This window comes from Lemur catta, chromosome 3 (assembly GCF_020740605.2).
Source record: "Lemur catta isolate mLemCat1 chromosome 3, mLemCat1.pri, whole genome shotgun sequence".
Taxonomy (NCBI): Eukaryota; Metazoa; Chordata; class Mammalia; order Primates; family Lemuridae; genus Lemur; species Lemur catta.
The window spans coordinates 37210047-37222740 of record NC_059130.1 but is presented as its reverse complement, the minus strand read 5'-3'; the positions used below and the strand labels follow the sequence as shown (position 1 = coordinate 37222740).

Below are 12694 nucleotides of genomic sequence, written 5' to 3'. Positions count from 1 at the left end.
AATAGACATTGGAAGCTGCAAATTTCCTCAAACTACATTCTACTCCAACTCCAATATATTTTGTTCAACATTAAATATTTTTCTTTACAAAACAAGTATATCAGGCTAATTTTTAAAAAGAGAATTTCTGCTCTATGATCACTAACACAGCTAAAGTTCCCTTTAACTTTTCAATTTCAGCTTCACTAGGACTATGCAAAACTAAGTTAAAGTAGTTAACTGGACAACTATTTTCATCAGTTTTGTTTTTGTTTTTGTTTTTCATCATGTCTTTAGAATGATATACCTTACATTCTAACAGAGAGCTCAACAAAGGCCTAAAACTTTAGAACTAAAAAACTACCAGGCTACCCTCCTCTGCAACTGTAAATAAGAGAAATGTTTTATTTGCCCCCATACATTCGTTCAGTGTCTTTGAGGCAATGGTTCTTCCGCTCCTTCCTTTTCAGTTTGAAAGCATCAGTTACCAAACCAGTTTCAGGGGTCCATGGCTCTGGGCTTAAGCGAAACTTGATTGGTATTTCAAATCGCTCCAATTTCATGGCATTTGTAGCTTCTCAAATTTCTTTCAGTATTTCAGCTTCCATGGCAGGATTATTACATATATCAACCCAAGATCCTTCGACCTCTTTCTGTTGTGCCATAAATGTCAACCTTTTCTGATAAGGAACCACAAAGCTGATCACATAGGACTGGTCACTTTGGGGAAAAGCACAGATGTTGTCAATAAGTGGACAATACTTCAGTGCAGCTTCTACTTTCCCGAGAGATACATAATTCTCCTGCTTCTAACTTCACCAGATTTTTCTTATGATCTATAATCTGTAATCACCCATCAGGATAGAATTCCCTAATATCATCAGTGCAAAACCACCGCTGTCCATTTTCTTCCACAGAATAATCCTCCACCATTTTCTCTTCATTTTTAAAATATCCCATCGAGATATTCTGTCCACCAATTATGATTTCACCTCTGGGGTTTGGTTTGTCATGAACTGTATAACAGCCTTCCTGCCAGTCTGTTAGCTTAATTTCACAGCAAAGAAGAGGGGCTCCAACGCAGACAGTGGTATAGTCAGTAACTTCCGTGATTGTCCCCGTGCCGCATGATTCTGCCAGTCCATAACCCTGGCCGACCGGGCAGCAGAAGCAGACGTTCAGGACCTGGCACGTCTGAGGAGACAGTGGCCCCTGCCAGACAGCATCAGGTGGACGTGCCCTCCCAGCAAAGCCTTCACCTTTTCAAACAGTAACAGAATGCAAAGAGGCGCATTGTATCCCTTATTGATCTGTGCCAGTTTGTAACCATACCCTTTCTTGAACAGAGCATTCTGAATATAATTCATCTCTTGGACTTTGCTCATAACATTCTTCAAAATTCTATCCATGATTTCTGGAACAGTGGCCATAACTGTAGGCTTCAGTACAGTACAGTCTTCTTTGCTTCCCTTTTTAATTTTGCTGGACTGGTCAGACAGGGTAAGTGGAGAAGAATATCCAATCCTACAGCCATAGGTAAAGCAAGAAATCTCTGCCATCAATTCTAGCACATGAGCCAAAGGCAAGTCCTTTGGCCCCAGTCCAGGTATTCTTTCACACTGGCCGGTCATTCCAACTATCAAATTGCTATGATGCATCATCACACCCTTAGGTCGGCCAGGAGAACCACTGGTATCCATGACGATGGCCATGTCTGAAGGCATTGGTCTACTTGGAGGAACACTGAGGTTTTCTGGCTTGGATCCCAACTCTTCTACTGCCTGCATGCTGTCAATCTCAAATCCTTCAGGGTACTCGGCTTTATTGATAGTCTTATTGTCCACATAAATGATGTGTTTAATGCAACTGATATCTAACAATGCAGTCTTTAGTTTACTTTCCAGAAGTTCAACACTAGTAATCAGATAGGCAGCCTCAGATTCATTAAGCCCATGAACTACTTACTGCTTCTTTGCCGAGTGTAGCACAGAAAGTCACAAGAGGAAAGTTGTACTTAAAGCAAGTCTGTGCTGTAATCATCCATTGGGCCCTGGTCTCCCAGAAAATGGCAATGGTGCTCTTTGATTTTAGCTCCAACGCAGTGAGTCTACTACCAAAGTTATTCACTCTGTGGTTCACTTCGAGATGGTTCCTCCATCTATAATTTCTAAGAATTGACTTCTTAAAAACTTTTCCATTTGGCTGCATTTCATTTTCTTACTTAGGATTTCCCTGGTCCCAAGGCTGTCCTTCTTCCCAAATTTGGATACAGCATGGTCAAATAATTTATCCAGAGTGTCTGCTCCAGGGATGCCTATGACAGCTAGCGAGTCCAAGTGAGTGACTGAGTGACACGGACTTCCAGGTTTGTCTGAAGTGGACTTAGCTTTTATTCTCTTTGCCATAGTGTTTTTCTTCTTGATATTGGTAAGAAAATACTATGGAATAAATATAAGGGCACTGTATATTGTTATTAACAGGTGGACAGGCAGCAAAATAATGGTGAGCACATCTAGCTTACGTTTCACAGTGGAAGGGCTTCTAAGCTGGGGCTTATATCTTGCTATTCTTTGGCTTCTGAAGCCTCCTGTTGCTGAAGAAGGCAGCAGCGGAAGCAGCAGTGAGAGTAGCAATATAACCGAGGCAGTTCAGTCTCAGTGATGCAGACAGGAGTTAGTGATCTTTGGAAGCCAACAATAAAGTACACAAATTTCTTCTTTTTCTCTTAAGAAGAACATGTATATCTTCTGTAATTTCAATCTGAGGCACTGCCCCTCGCATCTTCCTTAAGGTAGAAAATTGCATTTCATCTTCATCAAACAATAATTACAGATCCTTTGAAGTCCTTTTAAGCCTAACAATGACAGGTACCATTTGTTAGGTGTGTGCTACCTGCTAGTCTCTCAGTTTTCAGGATTTAGTCATCACATAGGCCTGTGAAGTATCAGGTGCTGGTATTAAGGCCCTTTTACAGATGAGGAAAGTGAAGGCCTCCAAGCGCCTTGCCCAGATCACCTGGCTAAATGGTAGGGAGACAGACAGGTGCAACAGGATCTGCCTGTAAGAAGTTTACTACCTAGTGTTTTCTTTAATATTGTAAATTCTCTAATTTTAATAAGTTCAGGCCAGCTTCCTCTTTCAGCTGATGTGAATTTGGTGAGTTTCACTGCAATAAGACAATATGAAATGTTTTCCCAACCAATTAACTACTGTCATGTGTCATAACAGGAATGAGGGAAAGCTGTCTTATGGAAGATCCAGTGCGCACTTGGGAATCAACCGAGTGAAGAACATTCTTATTTCCAGATTGTAATGTGGTGTTTATTATGCCTGAACAATGACAAAAACAGTGATGATTTCGTAACAAAACCTCAGGGAAGCTATTACCAAGTTGGCAGTTCTAATTCATGTGGAAATGCTCATTCTATTTACCAGAGAATTGTAGCAATGGTGTTCATTTAATTAAGAATCTGATATTGTAGAAGGGCAATTTAGCGAAGTTCATAATATTGCAGATAGACTTGAATGCAAAAACAAAAGGAAATTGGTTAAGGATCTAAGTGTCAGCTTATTTTCCCTTGAACAACTCATTTTTACATGGTTTGAGAGCTGTTTAATAAAGGAATCATATAAATATGTTGTACCCTTTTACAATATTTTTTTATGGTAAATTCATCTTACTAGTAACTGTACTAGGCTCATAAACAGCCAAAGAGAAAAAATGCCTCCAACTTTGACAGTATGTAAGAGGACTATATCTGTGTACTAGAAGGCAGGTTAGGATCTAGTAGCTTTTTCATCTGCAAATAAAGCATTGGCATATTCTAATTTATATGAAAGACATCACAAAACCAAAAAGTCAAAGAAACAAGGTTTGAATGAGAAAGGAATCTGAAAAAAGCAGAGAATGAGAGTCAGATGCAAACTGGAAGGAGGCACAGAGACTGGGAAAGGTGACAGAGGAAAGTGCCCACAACTGGTGGCGATCACCTGCGCCTTCACCAGGAAATTCTGCTCACCTGTCTAAGGTGTAGGCCTGGTTATGTCATGGACCCAAGTATCTCCAGGTGGACGTGCTACTTCTATGGCCCAGCCGTCTTAAGCCACCTCACCTCAAAGTCTGGATTCATTCATTCACAGTAAGCATTTGTTGAGCGCTAATTATGTGCCAGGCACTGGGATAGGTACTGAGGACATGCCCATGAACAAGGAGGGCAGGTACCTGGCCCCTCGCAGGTGACATTCTGGTCTTAGGAGACAGTCTGTACACAGGTAAATAATTGCGAGAGTTGCAGATGGTGATTTTCACTAAGAAACTAAAGCAAGGTAAGTGTGACAGAACAGGAGGGCTGTTTAAATAGGGGTTTAGGGAAGGCCTCTCCGAAGTTGTGACATCTGAGCAGGGAAGGAGCCAGCCATGGAAGCACTAGGGGAAGAGCACTCCAGACAGAGCAAGTACAAAGGCCCTGGGGCAGGAAGGACATTGCTCATTGCATTGGACGATGAGCAAGAAGGTACCAATGGAGCTGAACTGGAGAAGGGGGAGAAAAGTGGGAGATAAGGATGGAGAAGTCACAGAGGCCAAATCCTCTGGGCTTTGTGGGTGTGGCCAAATGCTTAGATTCTCTTCCAAGTGGAATGGGAAGTCATTGGAAGATCTTAAGTAGGGAAGTGATAAGATTGATTTGTGCTTTTCAAATATTACTCTGCTTACTCTGTGGAGGCTGGATTATAGGAGGTTGTGAGTAAGAAGCTGAGTGGACAGAGTGACCAATCACAGCCCCCACCTCCTGCCTGCAGAGGTGAGTGCAGGCTGAAGCCTTGTCCATGGGGTGCTTCTGTGGAAGTCAGAAGGGCGGACTCTCTCTTCTCTCTTTGGAATTGAGCACAACCTCTGCCACTTGGACTAGCCAGAGCAAGTGCTGAGGGGCTGGGTGAGGGCCCAAGGCCTGGGGGCTGCCAGGTTCCTGCCGCTCATCCCCATTCCAGGACTCCCAGCTGCAGTTCTGACAAAGGCACACAGGCGAGGGATGAAAAGCAGATGGTTCGGGAGGAGTGTAGGAAAAATAAAGAGAGGGAGATGAGCCTGGCCTTGGAACTGACTGTGGTGGGATCTGAGAAGAGAGCAGCAGAGACGGTGCGAGCTGTGGCCCTGAGATTCAGAGCAGAGAGGTCTCTGTGCCTCCGGCAAGAGGACAGGTGCATGTTTTCTGTGCAAACATCCAAGTTACCCATGTCCCCAGGTGGCACAGCAGCTGTGGGACCTGTGGGCAGTATGACAGCTAACAATTCTGAGTTTTAAACATCAGAATGGTATTTAAACAAACAAGAAATGAGAAAACAAACAAGGATGGTGCCTCAGTGTGTATAACATGCAGGGGCGAGGCAAGGCAAAGCAAAATTGCTATTATAGTATTTCCTTTAAAATACAGGGAAAGAAGATCCAATTTTCTACAAATTCTAATGGAAATTAATAAAGATACGCAGAGTATCACGAACATTGTCTGTACTCTGTGTGGAGTCCTGGTTATACAAGTATTTATAAAGGTTTTCTGGCTTCTCTCTTGTCTTGACCCCAAACTCTGTTTTTCCCCATAAGGGTTTAAGTTCCTCAACCACAAATTGTCCTACCATAGAGGTTTGCAGCCTAGCCCTGCAGGGGGTGGAGGGAGGATAATTTGGTTTGGAATGACTAGAGATCAGGGTGCCTGCATGGGAGAGGGTTTGATGAATCTGAAACAGGAAGTAGGGGTTAGATGTGGAAGGGGAGCAAAGCTTCGTTTCTGAGGAGTAAGGTCCTGGAGTCCCATGGTGGGCATTGTCACCCTTTCGCACGGGTCTTCACGTTCTCCAGCTAGGCCTCACCAGCACACAGAGACCCCACAGGGCCAGTCACTCTATGATGCAGTGGGAGAAATGCTCTTTCAACGAAGCGGCTAAAAAGAGTGTGCACACGTGTGCATGAATGTGTGCATGCGTGTGTTAAACAATGCTCAGTGCGATAGCACTTCCAGATTTTACTTACAGCTCCCTCTGTCCTTAGAAGCTGGCCCGTGGGTTAGGGCCAGGCATGGATCTGGTGTCAAACACTAGCCTTTCTTCAACCTCTCCTGAGGCCTGACCTCCTCACATAGTCAAGCTTTGTCCTGTCTCCTAAGGTGAACTCTTTCTCAGGCCAGACAGCACCTCGGGCTCTCAGGAAAGAGACTTTGGGTGGCTCAATCCGACCAGTTCACCTAGCATGTCAAGACACACGCGCACCAGAATCCTAAAGCCAGAGGGTGATGTGAGCCAGTCTGTGTTTACATTGATTAGACAGCAGCCCAGGGAAAGCTGACGTAGCCTGCAACACGATCTCCTAGAGCATTTGCTAGAGGTCGAGATTCCTGGGCCCTACCTGGATATTCTCATTCACTAGGTCAGAGCAGGGGCTGAGAATCTGCATTTTAGACACGCGTCCTTGCCCTGCCCCTACCTCAGATTTTGGATGCATTGATTGGCGGACCATCTAGAATATCGGATTAGAGGGAAGCTAAGCTGGAGGCCAGGAGATCTATGAGGAACTTGCATTGTGGCTGAGAACTGGCAAAGTCCTGACTGAACCAGGCACACCATAGAGAGGAAGAGGAAGAGCTGGTTCCAGGGACAGAGCAGGCCACAGGGGACAGAGCAGGCCATAGCCCAGAGGAAGGAGGGAGGCCAAGAGGAGGCTGCTCCTGGGTCTGCCTCCAGACCAGCACCTGCTCTTGCAGGAACTGGCCTCCTAGTCTAGGGGACAGTTTCCTCCTGCTGGCTCTGCTCTCCTGACAGCAGCTCTCACCCTGGCGACAAGCCAGGGCCACTCCCTGGGACACTCAGGTTACTGCTGCGCCCTGGCCGTAAACACAGCCTCTTGATGGCCCCACCTGCTTAAGTTACCAAATGTGAGGTGTGACAGATCCCCGAAGAGGGCAGAGAGTGGAAATGACTACGGCTGACCCCAAAGCATTGCCTTTTAAGCCCCAAACCCATTCATTTAGTGACAACAAGCACACCTGACATTTCCAGAGCCTTCCTCTTCCGGGGAATTTAAACATGCCTTGACTACTCACGTGGGCGTCATGACCCGGGGACTTTACTTCTTCTTTTTAATGATTTACACAATGGATTATTTTATACAGTATGAAAGTTATTCTTTTTCATCTGTTATGAAGTAGAGGACAGTAATCTCAATGTATGGACGCGGATAACTTCTGGATAGAATGGCTCCCTCATTTTAGAGATTTTAATTTGAAGCTGCTATTTTCTTACAGAGTTGTCCCTTTTGAATTAAAGAAGTCCATATCATCAAGGGTGGTACCCTTGGGCCTTAGAAAACCATCTTCCCAGAGACCCTCGGCTGAGAAGTGGCCTTGCTGGCTGTGTGCTCTTCCAGAGCAGCCAGGTTAGGGCTTGGCATAGACGGCAGCCGTGTCACACTGCCGACCCTCCGCACGGATCCCGGCTTCACCCATGGAGGGGTCCTAGAGGTTATGGGTCCTCCAACAGATGGGACAGGAAATGAGAATTTGGGCCAAAGTGATTGTCTTAACCCCGACTCTCTAGAACGAAGTATCTGAGGCAAAGTTTGGTGTTAAGGCTTAAATGGGAGGTGCCAGAGTGAGGGACAGGGAGAGTCATGGCAGAGGCAGTTGTCCTACCAAGCTAGGCCCAGCTTCACAAGAAGACACGGCCTGCAGCTGGGTCCCACACAAGGCCTTCCAGATGGGCCAAGTGGACCCACCGCACCTCAGAGTGGAAGAGGAAGGAAAAGGAATTTGTCTCTTTCCCGTCTCCTGTGTGTCACGGGTCACAGTCCTGCACTGTGCTCCCTACCTCTCCAGGAATACAGCCCCCGGCCCGTGCCTCACTCATCCAGGTGTGGCCTGGCATCAGGCATGAGAGAAACACAGAGAAGCCCAGTGTCCACCCAGGGCTGTTAGGAGAGCAGGTGATAGTGGCAGTGGCTGAGGCCAGAGGACAGGTAGGGCCAGCAGACCTGGGAGACACATGAACTGGGTTTGGTTCAGTGATAAACAAGGAGTTAGGGATAAAAAAAGGTGATTACTTTTGCGCCATCCCACTGAAATCCCAGCCCCCCTAGAACTCCAAATGCCGTTTACCACTTATTCCTTTCTCTAGGTTGGCATCTGTCTTTGGCAACATACAACAGTAAAAAGGAAAGTCTTAGAGAAGTTGTGGGAGAAAAACTTCAAATTTCCTCACTTTGCAAACTACTTCACCTCATTTCTCTGCCATGCTCTTAATATTTACTGTGTGACATTGTGAAAGTTACTTAACCTCTCTGAGCTGTTACGGCAATTTCATGAGGGTCGATGTACTATATATTATACAGGATCCTTGTGAGAATTCAGTGAAATAACCAACACACAAACGCTTTAAAACTCCAGTGCTCTCTACCTAAGGTGAGGGGCTGCTCTTATTCTCCCCGTTTCCTGCAGCCCCAGCCACCATCCCTGTTGTGATACTTTTGGCTTCTTTCTCTGACCCTCTTGGGCCCGTACCCTCAGCTGTGTTTCTAGAAAGTCTCCCCCAGCTCCGGCCCCAAATTCAAATCCAGCTTGGCCCCGTTTTCTCCTTGGAGCTCATGTATCCCATGAACTACCCTCTAACAAATCAGGGACCCTCGTCTTTTAGCTATAAGGGTTTGCTAGGGCGGTAATTTCACAATAAAAGGAGCTTTCTTTTGAAGAAATGAGTAAGCTCTTCACAAGCACCAACACGTCAGGAACCACACAAACCGCGTGGGAAAAGCCGGTCCAACTGTACCCCCGAGCCCCTACTTTCAGCCTGAGAAGAAACGCAGGTCGGCCTATGCATTTCGTTGCTAAGCGTTTTTCCCCTTTAGACCCCTTCCTGACCACCGCCTCATTTTAGCCTCACAGTGACCCCTATGAAGTAGGAAGGGTGTCTCCATTTTTAGAGCGGGAGCGGGGCTTCAAAACACCCGAGGGATTCGCTCCACGCCGGGCCGGCCGAGACGAGCAGCCATGTCTTCTAGCGCGAGTATTTTCCTCTGAGCACCGCTGCCGTGCGTCCGGCCTTGTCCCTCTTCCCCTGATTCTTGATTTTCACAAGAACTTCTACCTCCGGGGAAAGTATCCTCCCTTCTGACACATGCCTGGCTCTTGGTCACAGCTGATTGGACTCACCGAGGTCAGTCGCAGGCCCGCGCAGCCATCAGGGACCCGCCCGAGGCCACGCAGCCGGCCTCCCGCCCGGAGCTCAGCGCAGGCCGGACCTGATGCTTCCTAGCTGGGTTGAGGGAGACTCGGGGTGCCGTGAGCCTGCCCCAGAGTTCACAGCAGAAGAAAGGCCCAAGGTATCCCCCAACTTGACCTCATATTTTGGGGCTCCCCTTACGGTGAGGGCACCTGAGCCTCACCCTCCGCCCCCACCCCGGAGGCATGGCGGCCACAGTCGCAGGCTCTTGTGTGAAGGCTGCTCGGCTGGTTTCGGTGCCTCTGAGGGACCAGTGAGTTGACGAGAGGGGTCTCGAGAGGGGAGCGGGGGATGGGGGCGGAGGGGGCAGGGGCTGGAGAGGCAGAAAGGAGACTGTGGGAGAACTTCAGAGAAGGGCTGGGGAGGGACAAGCGGACAGAACGAGGCTGTGTGACGGGCGCTTGCCGTGTTGCTCACTGGCCTCTGGAGTTGATGGGGGCAGGTGTCCGTGGGGTGTGACTGGCAGGCATGAGGTGAAGACGGGGGCGGCTGCGGGCTCCGGTCACCTGCCGGCCACACACTGAAGATTGGGCCAGGCAAGAGGCGCATCTGCCGCTGGCCTCAGCCATCAGCCCTGATCTCCTAACCTGAATGCAGACGTTTACCAAGGAGTCTTCCTGTACTTCTTTTCCAAATCATTCATTCCTCTTTTAATTCAATTTCAAATCCACTTCTTCTGGTTTGACTCAAGTGGAGTCCTTGTCAATGTCCCAAACTTTGACCTACAAAATCCAGGACTGTAGGAAAAGAGTGGCTGGGGAAGGAAAAGGCCTGTGCCCACTGTCCATGGGAATCGTGGAGCAAGCAGTTTTGGGAACTGCATAGCGCTGATACAGAGACTGGGACGGCGGCCACAGGAAGGCAGCTAGTGTCGTGCAGAAACAATGATCATGAACAACTTCCACTGGGCAAAAACATCACAGGGAAAGTCAGAAATACGTGGATCTGCCAGGGGCATAAATTCTACCGCTGGTGGACACTAGTCTGACGCAGCAAGCAACGCTGGCAGCGATGCGGAGCGGCGGCGGCGGCGGCGTTCGCCACCAGCGCAGACCCACAGCTGCTGCCTGCTGCGGCCTCAGCCCCGCCCTGCCTCACACGGAGGCCGCCTTCTGTCTCCACCTGCGCGCAGGGCACTTCCACCCCCGATGGCAAGACCCCAGCCCGTCCCTGTTCTCTTAGTGAAGATCCGGTTTGGGTTAAATCAGTCTCAGGTTGTTAAGCTAAGGGCATTTTGTGTAGAGACACGTCAAGTGTTACAATTCGTAAACCAAACTAGTGTCTGCCCCTTGCAGGGCCCCATCTGTAGAGGTAACTAGGTTTTTTGGCGTTTTTTTTTTTTTTTTTTTCCTTTAAGAAACATCATTAAGAAACCTTCATTTTTATCAGCTACCATTTAGACTTCAGGGTACACTTTACTTCTCATTTCATTTGACATATGAGAAAATTGTTGCATGTCAGCTGAGCTGTAAGGCAAACTTGACTGTGATAATGGGACACAGCTCGGCAAAAACAGCAAGGCCAGCTGACCCGGTGTCCTGTTCTCCTGTGCATGCTGCACCCACTGACCTGGTTCAGGATCACCTCTTCGTTCTCCGAAGGACTATCAGAATATTGCTGGGGTGGCCCAAGAGCACCTTTTGTACAATTAACCAGAAAGAATACCAACAAATACATGTGGAAGGAATGGATTCAAAGAGGCAGATTAATATTTGTAATGAATCCCAGACTGCCAGCATTGCATTGAACTATCAGCCTAAATTCAAGCATTTTTTTTTCTTTTCCCAGATAGGTCTAGATAGAATTTCTTGGGTGAGTGAGAAAAATGCTTTACATAGAAAATGTCTGTTAAAATCTCCAGTTCTGCTATGCCAACTGCATCAGTTAAGACAGGCTAGATACACTATAGGAACAAACAGTCCCCAAATCATAGGATTTATACCACAACAGTTTACTTACAGCTCATACTGGATCTGCTTTGGGTTGGTGGCTATCCAGGGCAACTGTCCTTGCATGATGACTCAGCATTCCATTTGATCTTGAACTCCTGGCCTCAAGCAATCCTCCCGCCTCTGCCTCTCAAAGTGCTATGATGATAGGTTTGAGCCACCTGCGCCTGGCCTTCCATTTGCTCTTATAGCTCTTCTCTATTAACACTCACTTCCCTGATGGCCACAGCCAGGGAAAAGGAAGTAACTGCTTCCACCTGGAAGTGACGGGTGTCACACTGAACTCCAAGTGGGCAGGTCTATCAATTATTAATTCCTCTAAAACAAACCAAAATTGTGATGCTTTCAACATCACAATTAATTATTTCTCACGATTCTGTGTTTCTGCTGGGCAAGTCTTGCTGGTTTTACCTGGGCTTACTCACACACCTGTATTTGGCTGGAGGATCAGCTGGACTGGAGCGTCCCAGGTGTCCTCATTCACATGTGTAGCAGTTGGTGCTGGCTGTTGCTGGGGTGCCGTGGTTATTCTCCATGTGGCTTCTCATCCTCCAGCTGGCTCAGCTCACTTCCTACATGATGGTCTCAGGACAGTGTTGCAAGAGGACTAAGGCAAAAGCTGCAAGATCCCTTGAGCCCAGCTTCAGAACTTGCACAACACTCTGCCATGTTGTATTGGCCAAGGCTGGTCACAAGGCCGGCCCGTATTCAAGGTTTGGGGAAATAAACAGTCTCTTGATGGAGGGGTTGCAAATGTTGTAGCCATGTGTTTTAATCTATTACATCAGGGTACATGTACAGCCAATTCTTGTTATTTGTAGTAGTTATATTCTATAACATCATCACGAACACTGAATTAAAGAATACTGAATCATTGCTCCCAAGAGAAATACAGGGTTAGATTCCTGTAAGCCTTTGGACACATTTTCATCAACTAATCAATATATAACCTTGTTTTATGTGTGTCTATTTAAAGACATTTGATTTTTAAAAATACATATTGTTGATTCATTAACATTGAACTCATGGCCAACACCACTCCAACTCATCCTGAACGAAGCTTGTCTAACACACATATTTTCCCCATAAGGCACATCACAGTCTTCTTGTTCTTAGGAACATCAGCAGCACAGCATCACACTTGGGAAACAGTGAAATTCCCAACAGAAAGCACAACACAGTGAAAAAAAATAGACCCCCAAAAGGGACACTTGTTCACAATATGAGAGCTGAAATAAGAAGGTAAAATACTGCCTTGTTTTACTGACAACTGTTTGCCAGACAACTCACATTTTTCATCACTCTGCACATGTCTACAAATGATCGTGAAAGCAACATGAGTAATGGTTTGGGAATTACAAACAAATCTTAAGTAAGTGGATTCACAAATACGGAATTGGGAATAATGAGGATCAACTGTACATAAAAGAGGGAAATCATATATTGGTGAACAGTGATAATTTCTGGCATACCTATTCATGGGAAAACAGGAAGAAGAAATGAAC

General features: G+C 46.7%; 1 pseudogene; it reads right to left on the bottom strand.

Moving 5' to 3' along the window:
- Positions 1 to 275: 275 nt before the first annotated feature.
- On the bottom strand, positions 276 to 2399 carry LOC123634660 (annotated as a pseudogene).
- Positions 2400 to 12694: the final 10295 nt, after the last annotated feature.